This window comes from Leopardus geoffroyi, chromosome C3, assembly GCF_018350155.1.
Source record: "Leopardus geoffroyi isolate Oge1 chromosome C3, O.geoffroyi_Oge1_pat1.0, whole genome shotgun sequence".
Lineage (NCBI taxonomy): Eukaryota > Metazoa > Chordata > Mammalia > Carnivora > Felidae > Leopardus > Leopardus geoffroyi.
The window spans coordinates 126,860,357-126,880,736 of record NC_059338.1 but is presented as its reverse complement, the minus strand read 5'-3'; the positions used below and the strand labels follow the sequence as shown (position 1 = coordinate 126,880,736).

Sequence of the window (20,380 nt, the reverse complement as noted above, 5' to 3'; positions counted from 1 at the left end):
AAACAGATAAGGTGACCATATTCTCTCTTTAGATAAATAGACATACAGGTCCAAAGAAGCCATTTACAGACCCAAATGTATTCCTTGTTATTTCCTACCCCTATGTCTACACCCACCCTCACCTTAGGAAATATGTCCAGCTTCTCAGAATTTAATGATTTCAGGACCTTCATTTATGGATGATACGCCCGGTACTCTAATTTATTTGTCCTCTTCAGTATGGATTATATATACTATCTTAGAGCTCATGGACAATATCATTATTTTCCTTATATTAAAAAAGTTGCTTTTATTTTACTTCAGTTCAAGAGTTAAAAAATATTTTTGTTACTTCCTCTTCTATTGTCCATGAGCACTAGAAAAGGTAAAACAATTTATATTTATCACCACTCTTAAACTTCGTACTACTTGGATATTTTTGTATGCATTACTTTATCCTACAAATAACACTATAAGGCTGTTATTATTATTTTTATTTGACAGACAAGAAAATTAAAGATCACAGAAATTAAGAACTTTTCAAATATAATAGCATTCATTAGGAATGAAGAGCCAAAATTCAAGCTATCCTTGTGGTGTTTATAACATTAGAACCTATTCTACTACTACTAGACAATTCATATAACAGATATTACACTTAAGTATTCTCTGAAAACTTAATTGGAAAGTAGTTCTGATAACTTTCAATTCCACTAACTTTGTTTGAAAAATCTCTTTTGATATTTGATAAGTTTTAGAAAACTTTATAAAATTTTCTTACAAAAACTTAAGTCCACCAGTGAAAAAAGAGAGTGGGATATAGCACATTTCTGAGCCACCTTCTTTCTTTTGTAAGCAAAGTACTAGACACTGGGGCTTGCCACAAAATCACACGCCTTATCTGTGGGATTTCCAGAATGACAGTATAATGAAATGTCACTACATTGCAACAGTGGACCTATTAGCACGTCCATACATGTATATATTTATATTTCTTTGTGCCTAAGGGACTTTCATGTTTGCTGACAGCTCGTAAAAATATAAAGTTAAGATAACACGAAGGGGCGCCTGGGTGGCTCAGTTGATTAAGAGTCCAACTTCGGTTCAGGTCATGATCTTGCAGTTTGTGGGTTCTAGCCCCCTGTCAGGCTCTGCATGGACACCTCAGAACCTGGAGCCTGCTTCCGATTCTGTGTCTCCCCCTATCTCTGCCCCTCCCATTTTCATGCCCTGTCTGTCTTGGTCTCTCAATAATAAATAAACGTTAAAAATTTTTTTTAAAAAAATAAATAACACAGGGGCGCCAGGGTGGCTCAGTCAGTTGAGTGTCTGACTTTGGCTCAGGTGATGATCTCGCAGTTTGTGAGTTCGAGCCCTGTGTCGAGCTCTGTGCTGACAGCTCGGAGCCTGGAGCCTGCTTTGGATTCTGTGTCTCCTTCTCTCTGCCATTCCCCGCTTGTGCTCTGTCTCTCTCTGTCTCTCAAAAATAAATAAATAAATGTAAAAAAAAAAAAAACTAAAAGAAAGAAATAACACAAAATAATATAAAACTTCAAATGAACTTTAAATTTATGTTGACGCTACCATAAATAGCTCTCAAATCATGTACCTCAATATATGTATGTGATTATGTTTTCCAAAACAAAATAAAAAATCCCACATTAATGTAAAAGAAAAGAACTTCTGGGATTCAGTAAGTTTATTCTTTCTTTATGAAGAAAAAAATCTATATCCTAAGGTTTCATATGCTCAATGTACTGTTTGAACATTCGTAATCCACTGATTGACTAAATTTGCAAGTCAATCCAGTTGGAAGGGTTGGACATAGAGAGTGTCTTCAGGTCTTATGAGAGGATTTCACATTCTGTCTTTCCAACCTGTCTTAAGCTTAGGCTGCTATTTAAAAAAAAAAAATGGGTAGAATAAACAATACCAATTTGTTTCTCATACTTCTGAATGTTGGAACACCTTCTTACCATAGCCTCACATGGCAGAGAGAAAGATCACCTCTCTTGTACCTCATTTTGGAAGGGCACTAATCTTATTTATGAAGGTTCCAACTTCAAGACCTAACTACTTTCCAAAGTCCCACCACCAGATATCATCACACTGAGGATTTGGGCCTAAATATATGAATTTTGGGGAGGGACATAAACATCCAGTACATAGCACATCCTACTCACAAATTTTAATTTTCCCTTAAAGGATATAAGTAATTTTGAACTTGAAAAAAAAGATGAAAAAAAAAGACCAAAAGCAACAAAGACTAGAAAGGACCAGTGAACATCACCAGCAACTCCAACTCTACAAGAAACATAATGGCAATAAACTCAGTACTCACTCTGAACGTCAATGGACGAAATGCTCCAATCAAAAGACATAAGGTAACAGAATGGATAAAAAAACAAGATCCATCTATATGCTGTTTACAAGAAACCCACTTTAGACCTAAAGACACCTTCAGATTGAGATTAAGGGGATGGAGAACCATCTATCATGTGAATGGTTAGCAAAAGAAAGCTGGAGTAGCCATACTTATGTCACACAATCTAGACATTAAAATAAAGACTGCAACAAGAGATGAAGAAGGGCATTATATCGTAATTAGGGGATCTATTCACCAAGAAGACCTAACAATTGTAAACATTTATGCGCCAAAAGTGGAGCACCCAACTATATGAATCAATTAATCACAAACATAAAGAAACATTGATAGTAATACCATAATAGCAGGAAACTTCAACCCCCACTTACAGCAATAGACAGATCATCTAAACAGAAAATCAACAAGGAAACAATGGCTTTGAATGACACACTGGACCAGATGGACTTCACAGATATATTGAGAACGTTTCATCCTAAAGCAGCAGAATATACATTCTCCAGTGCACATGGAACGTTCTTCAGAATAGACCATATATTGGGACAAAAATCAGCCCTAAGTAAGTACAAAAAGATCGAGATCATACCATGCATATTTTCAGACCACAACATTATGAAACTCGATCAACCACAAGAAAAAAATTGGAAATGTAACAAATACTTGGAGACTGAAGAACATCCTACTAAAGAATGAATGGGCTAACCAAGCAGTTAAAGGAAATTAAAAAGTATATGGAAGCCAATGAAAATGATAACACCACAACCCAAAACCTCTGGGATGCAGCAAAGGTGGTCATAAGAGGAAAGTATGTAGCAATCCAGCCTTCCTAAAGAAGGAAGAAAGATCTCAGATATACAACCTAACCCTACACCTTAAAGACCTGGAAAAAGAACAGCAAATAAATCCCAAAACCAGCAGAAGACAGGAAATAATAAAGATTAGAGCAGAAATTAATGCTATCGAAACCAAAAACAGCCCCAGTAGAACAGATCAATGAAACCAGAAGCTGGTTCTTTGAAAGAATTAACAAAAGGGATAAACCACTAGCCACTTTGATCAAAAAGAAAAAGGAAAGGACCCAAATGAATAAAATCAAGAATGAAAGAGGAGAGATCACAACCAACACAACAGAAATAAAAACAATAATAAGAGAATATCATGACCAATTATACGCCAATAAAATGGGCAATCTGGAAGAAATGGACAAATTCCTAGAAATATATAAACTACCAAAACTGAAACAGGAAGAAATAGAAAATGTGAACAGACCCATAACCATTAAGGAAATCAAATTAGTAATCAAAAATCTGCCAAAAAACAAGAGTCCAGGGCCAGATGGCTTTCCAGGGCAATTCTACCAAACATTTAAGGAAGAGTTAGCACCTTTTCTCTTGAAGCTGTTCCAAAAAAGAGAAATGAAGGAAAACTTCCAAACTCTTTCTATGAAGCCAGCATTACCTTGATCCCAAAACCAGACAGAGATGCTAAAAGGAGCTCTCCACTAAAAAGGAGAACTATAGACCAATTTCCCTGATGAACATGGATGCAAAAATCCTCAACAAGATATTAGCCAACTGGATCCAACAATACATTAAAAAATATATATTCACAACAACCAAGTGGGATTTATACCTGGGATGCAGGGCTTGTTCAATATCAGCAAAACAATTAACGTGATTCAACACATCAATAAAAGAAAGGACAAGAATCACATGATCCTCTCAATAGATGCAGAGAAAGCATTTGACAAAATACAACATCCTTTCTTGATAAAAACCCTCAAGAAAATAGGGATAGAAGGATCATACCTGGAGATCACAAAAGCCATATATGAAAGACCCAATGCTAATATCATCCTCAATGGGGAAAAACTGAGAGCTTTCCCTCTAAGGTCAGGAACAAGACAAGGATGTTCCCTCTCACCACTGTTATTCAACATAGTATTGGAAGTCTTAGCCTCAACCATCAGACAACACAAAGAAATAAAAGGCATCCATTTTGGCCAGGAAGAGGTCAAACTTTCACTCTTCACAGATGACATGATACTTTGGAAAGCCCAAAAGATTACACCAAAAAACTGCTAGAACTAATCCACAAATTCAGCAAAGTTGCAGGATATAAAATCAATGCACAGAAAAGTTGTATTCCTATACACAAACAATGAAGCAACAGAAAGAGAAATCAAGGAATTGATTCAATTTACAATTACACCAAAACCCATAAAATACCTGGGAATAAATCTAACCAAAGAGATGAAAAATCTATACACTGAAAACTATAGAAAGCTTATGAAAGAAATTGAAGAAGACACACCAAAAAATGGAAAATATTCCATGCTCCTGGATAGGAAGAGCAAATAATGTTACAATGCCAATACTACCCAAAGAAATCTACATATTCAATGCAATCCCTATCAAAATAACATCATCATTCTTCACAGAGCTAGAACAAACAACCCTAAAATTTGTATGCAACCAGAAAAGACCCCAAATAGCCAAAGCAATCTTGAAAACGAAAACCAAAGCAGGAGGCATCACAATGCTGGACTCAAGCTGTATTACAAACCTGTAATCATCAAGACAGTAAGGTACTGGCACAAGAACAGACTCTCAGATCAATGGTACAGGATAGAGAACCCAGAAACGGACTCACAAATGTATGGTCAACTAATCTTTGACAAAACAGGAAAGAATATTCAATGGAATAAAGACAATCTCTTCACCAAGTGGTGCTGGGAAAACTGGACAGCGACAGGCAGAAGAATGAACCTGGACCACTTTCTTACACCATACACAAAAATAAACTCAAAATGGATGAAAGACCTAAACGTAAGACAGGAAGTCATCAAAATCCTAGAGGAGAAAGCAGGCAAAAACCTCTTTGATCTTGGCCACAGCAACTTCTTACTCAACACGTCTCCGGAGGCAAGGGAAACAAAAGCAAAAATGAAGTCCTGGGACCTCATCAAAATAAAAAGCTTCTGCATAGCAAAGGAAACAAACAAGCAAAACTAAAACGCAACTGACAGAATGGGGGAAGACATTTCCAAATGACATATCAGATAAAGGGTTAGTATCCAAAATTGATAAAGAACTTATCAAACTCAACACCCAAAAAACGAATAATCCAGTGAAGAAATGGGCAAAAGACATGAATAGACACTTCTCCAAAGAAGACATCCAGATGGCCAACCGACACATGAAAAAAAGCTCAACATAACTCATCAGCAGGGAAATACAAATCAAAACCACAATGAGATACCACCTTACACGTGTCAGAATGGCTAACACTAACAACACAGGCAACAACAGATGTTGGCGAGGATGCGGAGAGAGAGGATCTCTTTTGCACTGCTGGTGGGAATGCAAGCTGGTGCAGCCTCTCTGGAAAACAACATGGAGAGGTTCCTCAAAACACTAAAAATAGAACTACCCTACGACCCAGAAATTGCACTACTAGGCATTTATCCACGGGATACAGGTGTGCTGTTTCGAAGGGACACATGCACCCCCATGTTATAGCAGCACTATCAACAATAGCCCAAGTATGGAAAGAGCCCAAATGTCCACCGATGGATGAATGGAATAAGAAGCTGTGGTGTATATATACAATGGAGTATTACTCAACAATCAAAAAGAAAGAAATCTTGCCATTCACAACTATATAGATAGAACTAGAAGGTATTATGCTAAGTGAAATTAGTCAGTCAGAGATAGACAAATATCATATGACCACTCATACGAGGACTTTAAGAGAAAAAACAGATAAACACAAGGGAAGGGATGCAAAATTAATATAAAAACAGGGAGGGGGACAGAAACATGGGAGACTCTTAAATATAGAGAATAAACAGAAGACTAGTGGAGGGGTTATGGGAAGGGGTATGGGCAAAATGGGTAAGAGGCTTTAAGGAATCCACTCCTGAAATCATTGTTGCACTATATGCTAACTAACTTGGATGTAAATAAAAAAAAATAGTAAATTAAATAAAGATTTTTAAATATGTACTTATAAAAAAACAACAGTATTTATCATTTATATTGTCAGGTCTGGTACAAGTTATTGATAATGCAAAGTTAGGTAAGATATAGATCCATCCATCAAGGATATTTTGGTAAAGAATAATAGAATTAAGTGAATTATCACTTTCAATCCAGTGAGATAACAATATGATAGAGGAATGAATGAAGCCCAATATGAAATGACACCATAGCAAATAAGGTAAGCATATAGATTAACTGGGATTAGAGAAAAATATTCCTACAAGAAACAATACTTGGGTTCAAGTCTGAAGAATACATGGGATAACTAGTCTAATTAGGTTTGTACTTCTCACAATTCTGGAGGCTAAAATCTGAGATCAAGATGACAGCAGAGTTGATTTCTTCCAGACCTCTCTCTTTGGCTTGTAGATAGACATCTTCTCCCTCTGTATTCACAAGGTCTTTCCTTTGTGCATAGATCTGTCCTAATCTCATTTTATCATAAAAACACTAGTCACAATGGATTAGGCCTCACCTTGATAATCTTATTTTATTTTAATTACCCTTTTAAAACTCTCCAAATATAGTCACATTCTGAGGTGCTGTGTTTCAGGACTCCAAAGTACAAATTGGGGGGAGTGGGAGGAAACACAATTCAGCCCATAATAGTGCTCAATCTAAAAATTCATAGGGGTGCCTCGGTGGCTCATTAGGTTAAGCGTTGGACTCTTGGTTTCAGGTCAGGTCACGATTTCAATGTTTCAAGAGTTGGGGCCCATGTTGGGCTCTGTGCTGGCAGAGTGCTGCCTGCTTGGGATTCTCCCTCTTCCTCTCTCTCTCTGCTCCTTCCCCGCTTGCACGCGAGTGCTGGCACTCTCTCTCTAAATGCAGAAATCAATCAGGGTGCCTGAGTGGCTCAGTCGGTTGAGCATCCGACTTCGGCTCAGGTGGTGATCTCACAGTTTGTGAGATCGAGCCCCACATCAGGCTCTGTGCTGACAGCTTGCTCAGAGCCTGCAGCGTGCTTCAGATTCTGTGTCTCCTTCTCTCTTTCTCTGCCCCTCCCCTGCTCATGCTCTGTCTGTCTCTCAAAAATAAATAAATGTTAAAAAAATTTTTTAAATAAAGAAATCAATACATAAACATAAAAAATTCAAAATCTACTACTTATTATATACTAGAAGTTCAAACAGAAAATTTTATTGTTAACATGAAACACCAATAAGTTTCACAACATAATAAGAATGGCTTTGATTTACAGTGTTCTAGATTTCCTTAATTTCTGGCATGATAGAAGACAGCTGGTTTCCCATATCTGCTTCTTCAGTCAATAACATATGTTTTATGATATGTTAATGTCACTAAAGAATATCCAGCCAGTGGGCACCTGGATGCCTCATTAGGTTAAGCCTCAGACTTCAGCTCGGGTCACAGTCTCGTGGTTTGTGGGTTCCAGCCCAGCATCAGGCTCTGTGCTGACAGCTCAGAGCCTGAAGCCTGCTTTGGATTCCGTGTCTCCCTTTCTCTCTGCCCCTCCCCAGCTCGTGCTCTGTCTCTGTCTCTCTCTCAAAAATAAGTAAACATTTAAAAAATTTAAAAAAAAAGAATATGCAGCCATATCCAGACATTTGTATAGAAATGACAGAAGCATGTAAATTACTTTTTTTTAGATAGTTGCAAATATCTTTCTTTTTTTTAATCAAATATCTTTCTATGGTACTATGCCAACACTCTACAAGTGGTAGTTTCTTAACCATACACTATTACATCAAAATCCATTAGTCTGTCTTGCTCTCTGATTGATGAGAGAGTAATTTGTAACTAGTCATTTGTCAAATAAATAACTAGTACTATAAATTGGCACGACTGCCTTGATTTGTGTTGAGCAAATTTATTCCCAATTACTTTTACACCATGAAAAACACTTATCCAGGCAATCTAGGGAGTCCCATGAGCCCCAGGAGAGATACAGAAAGAGTGAAAAAAACTTGTATTTTAGAAGAGAAGGTGGGGAAAAAATTGGAGTCTTAGGACCTGAGACTGTGGACATTAGCAGTGTGTGCCAGCCTCATGTCCAAAAGAGCAGGTGGGTCTAGTTATATTTTAGGGGAAAAAATTTCAGAGGTCAAACTAGTTAATAACCACAGAATAAATCAGCATAAGAACTAGACATGTCTTTCTTATACCAAGATGATATTTCAACAGTTGTCAGACCAATGGGAAGGAGAAGATTGAAGGTAATAATCAATAAATGCCCAAGTAGAAATTCATGATTGGCTGAGATAATGATACCTGAAAGAGATGCTTTAAGTCTAGAAGAAATAGTTATTTTCAATGCACAACTTAGGCTTTCATGTTTTCTAGCTTGGTTGTGGTTTATTTGTTTGCTGTTGTTTGCATTCTCCTCAGGGCATAAATAGTGGTTATGAGCAGGATGAAACCAGTTATAAAAGGAGAAATAAAGTGTGTTTTTTAAAAAATGAATAATAAATAATTAATGCAAGGTTTATGATCAATGTAGCCAATCCTTCTTACATATACAACATAAAAATGAGAGATAGAAAAAGTATGAAGATCCACGGACTGGCTTAACTAAACTTTTGTTAAATATGTAAAAACTGTCAAATATATAAAAATAAGCACCCCTGCTCTTATAAACTGCTCAAAAAAGGTCAAATCTACAAGATGAAATTCTGATATGAAATATCTACGTTTTACAGGATACAAATAAAATATTTCTTCATATTTCTAGAAAAAACAATGACCCTCCTCCTCACCTTTTCTGAAATCTGTGTTTCCACTTCAATAATTTAGTAACTCGGGAGCTAGTAACTTGTCAATTAAGAGCTCTGTTAATACAACTTTTTTCTAGTGAAAAATTTTTAAATATAAAAAACAAATTTTTTATTCAAATAAAGCTTCTCTGTAATTTGGTTCTCAGCTATCTACAATAAACATGCTTTTCATATCAAGAAACTCCATTCTTTGCCAATACTAAAGACTAAGTGCCTAAATGGAATGTTTTGTATATATACTAACCTTTAAACACCACTTATCTATATATCTATATCTATATCTATGTCAATATCTGTATCTATCTAAAATTAGGCTATAAGTAAAGCTCAAAAAATGCTAATAAGCGCTAACTCAATTTATTTTTATAGTGGTTCATTAAAACTTTTTTAAAGTTTATTTATTTTAAGAGAGAGAGAAAGAATGTGAGTGGGGGAGGAGCAGAGAGTGGGGGTCAGAATCCCAAGCAGGCTCCTCGAGGTCAGTGCACAGAGCCCACTGTGGGGCTCTAACTCACGAAACCATGAGATCATGACCTGAGCTGAAATCCAGTCAGATACTTAACTGACTGAGCCACCCAGGCATCCCCATTAAAACTTTTTTAATGTTCTTAATTTATATCCTAGATGTACAAAATAGAATGAGAAGAAGCAGATTCAGCTATTATTTTAATTGATTTTGGAATTGTCTTCAGAATATATATACATATACATGTATATACGTATATATTTTTTCAGAATATTATATATATATATATATATATATATATATTTGCTATCTTTGAACATGAATGTTAAATTTTAATAAGGCTCAAGAGGTACTAAGTACCTGGAATTCAGTAAATCCTTTGTCCAAAGGATAACCGAATCAGAAATGCTTAAGAGAACCATACAGAAGCTTCTATGAGAAAGTTACGTTTATAAATACACATCAGCTGCGCCTGGATGGCTCGGTGGGTTAAGCATCGGACTTCATCTCAGGTCAAGATCTCACCGTCTGTGGGTTCCAGCCCCGCATCCAGCTCTGTGCTGACAGTTCAGAGCCTGGAACCCGCTTTGGATTCTGTGTCTCCCTCTCTCTCTGCTCCTCCCCTGCTTGATCTCTGTCTCTCTGTCTCTCTTTCCCTCAAAAATAATAAACATAAATAAATAAATAAATAAATAAATAAATAAATAAATACAAATCAAATAGATAGATGAAAAACTATGTAATATACAGAGTGTTATTAAACAATTGATAAGATTGTAGAGTCTTGAAGAAACTCTGACTAGAAACTAATACTATCAGTGAATGACCTCTGAGAAAATCTGACAATCTGAAACTATTTACAGAAGATGAAGTTAGAAGTAAGATATATAGGATTTAAATTGTGAAGATCCCAGTAAATAATATCAAGAAGTAAATCATTTCAGGGTTTGAAAACAGCAGTGTACCATAAACATTTGGGTTTACAATCATTACTTAGGCAGCATAGCAAAGGATGGACTGGAGAGAAAGGAAGCTGAAGGAAAAAAAAATACATCAGAAAGTTATGCATAAAATGCAGAAGCAAAGAAACTCACACAAAAGTAGTGGAAACTAAAGGAGAAAGACATATTCAAGAGATATTTGAAAGAAGAATTAATATGACTTGGTGATTATCATATTTCATCAATTTTAAGATGTATAAATTCACATTTTAACATTTCTGAAATCTTATAATGGATGGTGTCTCATAATCACTGAGGTCCATAGGTGGGTATCATGACTTAATTAATTGAAAATATAATTTTCAAAAACATAATGTCATGACTTACATGCAAGTTTAAAATGAATACATGTCAGGGCGCCTGGATGGCTCAGTCAGTTTAAGTGTCTGACTTCGTCTCAGGTCATGATCTCATGGCTCAGGTCATGATCTCATGGTTCATGAGTTCAAGCCCTGCATCAGGTTCTCTGCTGTCAGTACAGAACCAGCTTCAGATCCTCTATCCCCCACTCTTTTTGCCCCTCCCCAACTCATGCTCTTCCTCTCTCTCTCTGAAAAATAAATAAACATTAAAAAAGAAAACATATCTAAGATTTATTAAATTCCTTAATTGATGAAGAAACCAGTGCAAGATACAAAATCAGTTCAGAGGAGTATGTGAAGAAAAAACATATATGTGTATGCAATCTGGAATGCTGAAATAAATTTGCTAATAGATGCAAAATTGGTTTATATATAATAAAGCACTAAAATGTAATAAGTAGGCTCATCTCTTCAACTAGTCAAAAATTTTATCTCTATCAGACAAAACACGTTTTTATTTATATGGATAAGAATCACTTGCTTTTTACCTTTTTAAACTACTTAACATCTACCTCAGCAGAGTTGTGTAATAGGCTAAATAACAGAAAGAAAAACACATGAGCACACCTCCATATAATCAGATAATCTATAGAGAGTCTACTAGACAATTCCCAGCACTGCACTGGAAATGATACCTAGTCGGCTCTGTTGGCATGTCGAAGTGCAAACAATGTTTTCAAACAGATATCATTGCCTGATTATACTCAACTATAAAAATTGCCAACACCATAACTTGTGATGAATAGGTGTCAGAGGTTTGAAATGAACTCTCAGAGACCAAACTACTCATGTAATCCCTAGGAATCAAATGGCTGCTTGGTAGGTTGGTAGATCAGGTATATCCAACACCATTTCTGAGCTTCAGTTGATAATTGAAAAGCTGGTTCAAGAACTCAACAGCACCACCAATCAACTGCATATAATTGACATCAATATAGTACTTCATCAACAATAGCACAAGACACATTCTTCTCAAGGTCATGTGGGACATTCCCCAAGATAGACCACATTCTGAGCCAAAAAAATGCACCTTAACAAGTTTTCAAAAGTAGATATCATACAATGTGTGCTCTCAACCACAATGGAATAAAACTAGAAATCAATAAGGCAAAGATAGCTTGGAAAAATCTCCCAAATACTTACTTGCAGATCAAAAACAAACTTCTAAATACAACATGAGTCAAAGGAAAAATCTCAAAAAAAAAATTAATAAATACTCTGAACTAAATGAAAATACAACTTTCAAAACTTACAGGATTCAGCAAAGCAGTTCATAAAGAGAAACTCATAATATTGAATGCACATATTAGAAGAGATCTAAAATCACAAAGAAGATATAAAGATCGCAAATAGACATATGAAAATATGTTCAGCATCAAGTATCATCAAGGAATTGCAAATTAAAACAACAAAGAGATTCTGCTACACATCCAGTAGAATGGCCAAAATCCAAAACACTCCAACACCAAATGCTGGCAAAGAGGTGGAACAATAGGAACTCTCTCATTCATTGCTGGTAGAAATGCAAAATGGTACAGCCACTTTGTATGACAGTTTGACAGTTTCTTATAAAAGTAAATATATTCTTATCATACATCCACCAATAATCCTCTTTGGTATTTTCCAAAAGTGTTGAGTTGAAAATTTGTGTTCACACAAAACCCTGTACAAAAATCTTTATAGCAGTTTTATTCATAATTGCCAAAATTTGGAAGCAATCAAAGTGTCCTTCAGGAGGTGAATGGATAAGATAAACTGTGAAACAACACTGGAATATTATTCAGTGCTAAAAAAAGATGGAGCAATCAAGCCACGAGAAGACATAAAGGAAACTAAAATGCATATTATTAACTGAAAGAAGCCAGTTTGAAAAGGCTACATAAGTATAATTCCAACTATATGACATTTTACATAAGGTAGTAATGGAGACAGTAAAAAGATCCGTGAGTTCCAGAAGTTAATAGGGAGAAAGGAATGAATAGGTAGAGCAGAGAGGACTTTTAGGGCAGTGAAAATACTCTGTATGACTCTATATTAATGAAAATATGTATCTACATTTGTCAATATCCATAGAATGTACAAAACCAATATTGAGTCTTAACATTAACTGTGTAGGTTCATAGATGGTGATAAACATACCATTGTGGTGTGGAATACCAATAGTGAGAGAGTTTGTGCATGTGTGGGGACTGGGAAACACTTCAGTTTGTTGTGAACACAAAACTTCTCTTAAAAACTAAAGTTTATTATTTTTAAAAAGCTGGCTTAAGAACTCAGCACCAATGACTCAGTTGAGTGTTAATACACAGACTAACAATTCTCAGTTCTGAAGCAGTTCAGAAAGTGGTACTTTGAAGGTTAAATGGTTTTAGAAGTACCTTAAACAAATTAGTTTCCTCATATTTTGTTTTAAATGTAAGTAAAAAAATAATTGATAAAACCAATGCTAACTTAAGTGTGAGAAAATTAAGTATTAAATAATATTCTGAGAGAAGAAAGCACTGTATTATTGCTAACAATAGTTTTTTGTACAATATAAGATAAAAATGAATCCCTGACTAGCATTATAGAATTAGATGAAATCTGGTAGTGTAAGAACGAGTGGCAGCTGGATAGGGATTTGGCTACTCATGGTGTCACCAACTAGTTTTATGCCTATAGAAAAAGGAATTTATGGGAAAAGTAAGAGAATAACATTGGTCAGTAAAATATACAATGGAGATATCAGATTAATCAAAACTTAGAAATATCTCCATGGATGGCATGAGAAATGAAAGGCTGCAGATAGATTTGGGAGACATCAGTGTGGATGTCGATAAGATTGTTTAGGAAAAGAATGTAACGAGAAATGAATAGAAACAAGGGTGAGATTTTTATTAACTGAGACATAGATAATTAAGAAGAGAACTATCCAGCATTTAATTGATTAGTAGCTAGGATGGTCATCTAGTTTCCAAGTCACAATCAAAACCAGTCTTTGTGAATAAGTGTTAGACCAGCAGGCAATGAAATATTCTAATTGGCTGTTGGACTTTGATGAATTTTTTTCAAATCATAATGATATATTCATTAACATCACTATGCCCAATTAATATCTCAGTTAAAAAAAGTAAAAAATAAAACATTGTAAAATTTTATTCTTTTATTCCTTCTTTTTGCCATATACTCAGAATATGTATTTTGTACATTTTTGTATGCATAATGCCTCTTTCTGAAATCATTCCAATCATGCCCCTATATATTTCCATATCAACTCTTATCATGATGCACTCAAATTTCTTGTTTGTCCATTTTTTCCCCCTTAGAACCCTTGATTCTCAATAGTTCTAACAGTGCCTTATTTACTATTTCACCACCAGAAATGTAGCACAGTGTCTGGCAGATAGCAGGTGCTCAATAAGTGCTGTTTTAACAAATTAACTAATGAACTATTTCCTAGGACTATACTTAGATAGATAAGGGCTATCAAATAGGCTAGAGGAAAGAGCAAGAACTTTGACACTACTTACAAGTTAGGTGACCCACAGAAAGCCCCATATTCTTTCCCAATTTCCCCACTAATAAAATAGAGATGATAACATCACCTGTCTTGCAACATGGTTAAAATGAGTACATTTTATATGCAAATATAAGCCCTAATTAGTCTGAGCTAATCAACATGCTTTTAAATGGAATTGTATTACAACAATAACAACAACTACAGGAACAAAAGAAAATCTTATCAGTGCATCCCGTTGTGAGTATATATGCCTTTTTCTTGTTCTTATAAAAAATGGAAATACCTTTATTAGCTAAAATATCCCTAATCCTGGATGATCCCCATTTTGAAATCAATGCTTACAAAAGCTAAATTTGAAGTCAAGACAACAGCTTTCATAAGAATCCTTTTCTTGAGACTGAGATACAAGGTTTAAGTAGCTGGCACTGTTTTAAGTGAATTAAATGTTATCAATGCTGTTAATCTTCACAAAAGCCCCTGAGATAAACTCCTGTTATTCTCATTTTCACAGATGAGGAAACTGAGATACCCAAAGGTGAACTTATCCAAGTCACAAAATTAAAAAGAGAAAGAGTCAAAATTCTTGGTATTCAAAAAGAATTCCAGAACAGTTTATAGAATGCACTTTTATCCACTGTGCCCAGAGCCCTCTCATGGAGAGATATGCAAGACAGAGGTAAGATATAGTTAAATATAAGTTTAATTAGTGGTTGTCTCACAGTTGCAATTTCAGATATGCAATAAGTATTCTGATATAGGTCAGAAACTTGGATCAGCATAAATATAGAATAGCATCAAAGAAAGAATAAATAAAATGTTTTCTACATGATAGTTTAAAAAGCAATTCATATTTTAAAAAAATGTGAATGACTCACACAGATATCTAATAGTATTCATGAAACATTCAAGTTGACTGAGCTTCCATCTTCTCTTTGTGTATTTCCCAGTGAGGAGGATAATGCATAAATTGTTCTTGAGGAACTTCAATGCCTCCCTTATCCCTCACTCCCCAATTTTTCCTCCAATCTATACCCAGTAGTTATCAATAATAACTCCACCATTTCCCTCTTCCACCTACAAGAACCACACTGTCAGTATTAGCAAACTCAACTTGAGGAGACTTCAAGATCAGTCAAAAGGAATATTGATTATTCTGATCTGATGAGGACCATCCTTTTAGAAAGCACTTGAAGTGTGATGTTATTGAAAAACTGTACTCTTTAGACTTTCACCTACATGTGAGTTACCATTGCATGGCAGTCACAATAGAAAGAGCTATAAAGATGGTAGAAAAGAGATAAATAGTGCACTCTTGATCACAAGTATTCATGAACAGTAGCAAAAACGATAAAAGGAATGTGAATGCATTTTTTTTTTTTTTTTACTGTAACGTTTACTTAGGTCAAACTTGAGTCCAATGGCTCACCCATAACAGCAACAAATAGCTCAAAGCAATCACCAATGAAGTTTGGTTGCATTATTTATATCTAATGAATCATAACTTAAAGCAGCTATTTAAAAATATCTGGGGCGCCTGGGTGGCTCAGTCGGTTAAGCGTCCGACTTCAGCCCAGGTCACGATCTCACGGTTTGTGAGTTCGAGCCCCGCGTCGGGCTCTGGGCTGATGGCTCAGAGCCTGGAGCCTGCTTCCGATTCTGTGTCTCCCTCTCTCTCTGCCCCTCCCCTGTTCATGCTCTGTCTCTGTCTCAAAAGTAAAATAAACGTTAAAAAAAATTTTAAAAAAATAAATAAAAAATAAAAATATCTTAGGGGTGTCTGGGTGGCTCAGTCGGTTAAGCGTCCGACTTCGGCTCAGGTCATGATCTCACGTCCGTGAGTTCAAGCCCCTCGTCGGGCTCTGTGCTGACAGCTCAGAGCCTGGAGACTGCTTCAGATTCTGTGTCTCTGACCCTTCCCCTTTTGTGCTCTGTCTCTCTCTGTCTCAAAAATAAATAAACATTAAAAATATTTTAATAGTAGCTCAATTTTCAACTCTAGGTATCAAAATATTTGGGAAGGTGATCAGACTTGGAAAGTCTCATGGCTTTCCTTCATTCCTTCCTTCTCTCCTTCCTTTATTTCCTCCCTCTTTCCCTCTCTCCCTCTTTCCTTCTCTCCTTTCTTCTTTCTCTCTTCTTTCTCTCTACTCCCTCTGTCCCCTTCTCCCTTTTCTCCCTCTTCCATCCCCTCTATGCTCTCTTTTAACTTTCTTATTTCTTGGAAAGGATTAGACTCACCACTAGAAATGTCTAAATAGCTACAGTTCTTTCAATAAAATAAAATAATTCTATATATTGCAAATGTCATGTCTCCAATGTTCAAGTAATAGAATTTTTTTCTCATTTTGTAATATAAGTACTGTCAAGAAAAAGTAAGAAGCAATGGTTACTTTTTCAAAATAAAAGGGAAATGTAAATTTGAAAATCTGGAAACGTTTTCCTTTTAACTTCTTGCACATCTGATGAAAATCATCAAAGGAAGCAATTCATTGCTACAAAATTCCTACTATCTTGTTGAAAAACACACATTTACTAATTATTATAAAATAATGTGAGTCTTGGAATTTACTATGTAATATTTTATGTATTGAAATTGTTTTAGAAATAAAATCCTACAAGTTTTTAAGTTAATAGTATATAGATTGCAATGTTACTGAAGATACAATAGCCATATGAAAAATCATAATAAACATCTTAGCATGAACTGCATGCATAACCCTATTTTAGCATAAGTACTTGCTGAACTCACCATATCATAAGGCAAGTATTGTGACTTTCTTTCAGAAATGTGGAAAAGCAGTTTGCTATTCTCTCCCACATTCTCTGGGTTTTTATAGGCCAGTTCACATTGTCTCCACTGTGAAATACCTTAAAAGGTAATAAGGTATTCTGATCTAGTAGTAATTTATTATACCCGTTAATCTTGTAAAATTGCCCTTTGCATGTAATAATTTGTTATTCTTTTATTAGACCTTCTTCTGCATACTATGTTTATCATAAAGATGTCACCATTGTGATGCCTAGCAACCATTACAATGTTCTGGAGGTGTTTGCATATATTTTCCTGGGGGAGAGATCTGCGTGGTCCCTGCATGGGAGAGCTGTCAGTGTATTCTGATGTATGAGGATAAAAGGAGCCCCTGCTGCAGACTCCAATAAGCTCAAGTCACAGCCTGAAAGCAGTGACTTGGGCATCACTATACCGTGTTAGAAAATGTGTCAATTATCACATGGACCGCCTAAGGGTATTGCCTGGGTCTAGGTCATAAAACCATCAAGACTGAAGGGAGAAAAAATTGATGAAGAAGTAAGTTGAGTTAATTGATAACAAGGAAGCCTGTATATGGAATGTTCACTGTAACTTGAGACCCCCCAATTTTTGTCTGAGAAGCTTTCCTGTGGATGATCCCATGAGTAAAACTAAAGCTGTCTATCTTCTCCGACATAAAGTATGTATAACTGGCATTTTAGGCATTTCCTAAAAGCCAGTAGGTAGTTGTCAAACTAGTCAAGAAGCCATAAAAATAAAAATAAAATCATGCTAATAATGTTATAGTTGTTTTTGCTATTATTGTGATTCTTAATATACAGTGCTATTGTTTATATGTGAATACAGTGGGGACCACTTAGATATGTAGCCTAGGGCTTAAGTCATGAAAGCTTTATGCACCACTTATGTAGGTTTCTGTGCAGTTTACTCAGGGAAAAGGGAAAATACATATTTTTCACACATTTGCAGGGGTTTCTAAGTTAGTTCAATGAGCCCCTTTTCAAATTTCCTTGCGTTCCCTTGAATTACTGATAATATTCAAGGTATTTGTATCAGATGTGTTCCTGTAAGAAACCACTCTTCACTAGGCATGGGAATAAGCATTAAAGAAACCAGCTGTTTAAATAGGGTGCCAAAACTTACCACTTGGTCAGTTTTGCTAAAAATTTTAATTTTTATTATACAACAAATCATTAGTTTTAAGTATATATTGAGGAGACAGTTTGCTCAAAATAGGCAGCAAGCCACACATAGATCCTGAGGTACCCAGGATTACTGCCTCAGACTTTTCAAAAGCACATCCTTTTCAAAATAACATTGTTAGTACAGAGGCACACAGGCCAGAAAATTATCCATCATTTTACTGGTGCTAAACAAAAAAGATTCTTCTAAACTAAATTTTCAGTTTTATGTAAAAAAAATATAAAAAGACATGGCCTCTCTCACTGAAAATATAATAGAAGCATTTTTCATGAGAGTGATGTTAATAGTGATGATAATTATAAGCAATATTTCCCAGTATAGATTTGTTTTCTGGCACTGGATGCTTTCTTTGAAAGTAAAACCAAATATTGAGTTAAAAGAAGCCATATCAGAAAAAAGAAAAACAAAAATGAGCTTCATTAAGATGTTTAACTAAAACCTTTTATTTCTTTAACTGGAAGCATGTTCTTACTACCAGCCAGTATTCCAGTGAAGTGGACAGACGTTTTATTAAGCCTTATCTCTCATCTATTCTATTTTTGCATAAATTGGTACAATTTTTCTATGTGTGCAAGGACAGCAATGCAATCTTCCAAAGAGATAGTTTAAGTTTTTTATTTATACACTACATGGCAAGTAGGAAGTTGACAGTCTCTGGAATCTATAGACTTACCTTTGCTACAAGCTAGCTATGTACCTGTCAAAGTTATAGAAGCCTTGGGTTGCATATCAAAAAAAAAAAAGTTTAATATGGTCATACCTGCTGCAAAAACTACTACTATGAAAACAAGTGGAATAACTGCTGTTAAAATATTTCAGAACAGGCAGTACGACAAAATATTACTTCTAATTGTCCACATTAGGCTTAAATTATAGTCCATCACTATTACATATTACTATTATTTTCAAAGTACACTCAATTATTAACTGCCTAGGACTTTTAAAACAGACTAAAACTTTCTTTTGATAGCTAAATAAGTTAAGAAAAGAAGGGCTATTCCAAATAGATATCAGGTTATCAATTTACCATTTTTTTCTTCCTTTATTATTATTAGAGGAATTTGTTCTGAAATGGAATGGATTATAAGGCTATTCCACAAATATATGAAAATTCCAAATTTTGGCCCGGAACTATAGGTCATGAGATAAGATACAATTCAGGTTCAGTATCTTCGGAGGGATTCCACATACAGGGAGTAAAAGCAGGATGGGGTGGGGAGGGTAGTAATTTAAATTGAAACTGTTTCAAGGATAATATTATATCACATTCTATTAGAAAATAATAGCAAGAATGGTCCCTGGGCACTAAAATTTAATTGGGCCTGCTCTAATAATGTGGGGTGTGGAAAATACACTTTAAAACTGACCTGAGTTGTTTGCTGTGGCTTTAAATGAAGAGTTTCCTTTATCTTATTACAACAAATTTATCTTCTAGGGATATCACAGGAAAGAAATAGGCAACTCTTCAAACAAGATAAATAGAAACTTTTTTTTTTCAACGTTTATTTATTTTTGGGACAGAGAGAGACACAGCATGAATGGGGGAGGGGCAGAGAGAGAGGGAGACACAGAATCGGAAACAGGCTCCAGGCTCTGAGCCATCAGCCCAGAGCCCGACGCAGGGCTCGAACTCACGGACCGCGAGATCGTGACCTGGCTGAAGTCGGACGCTTAACCGACTGCGCCACCCAGGCGCCCCTAAATAGAAACTTTTAATGAAAACTTCTGTATCTCAGGTTTATAACAATACCCATTCATTTGTACATGTGACATCATAGCTCATGAAAAAGGACTTCAGGCAGAAGAGCCATATTCTCTTAGATAATAAATAAAAAATGTGCTGATATCCAGACTGGGAGTAACCCTCTTGACCAGAGCAGAATTGCTCCTGTATTAGCTCTATACTAACTCACAGAATGCAAATAATAAGGAATACAAC

General features: G+C 35.5%; 1 long non-coding RNA gene across 2 annotated transcripts in view; it reads right to left on the bottom strand.

Annotated features, from left to right (window-relative positions):
* LOC123586021 overlaps positions 1 to 20,380 on the bottom strand; it is a 57,541-nt gene that overhangs the window by 28,805 nt on the left and 8,356 nt on the right. The window lies entirely within an intron of this gene.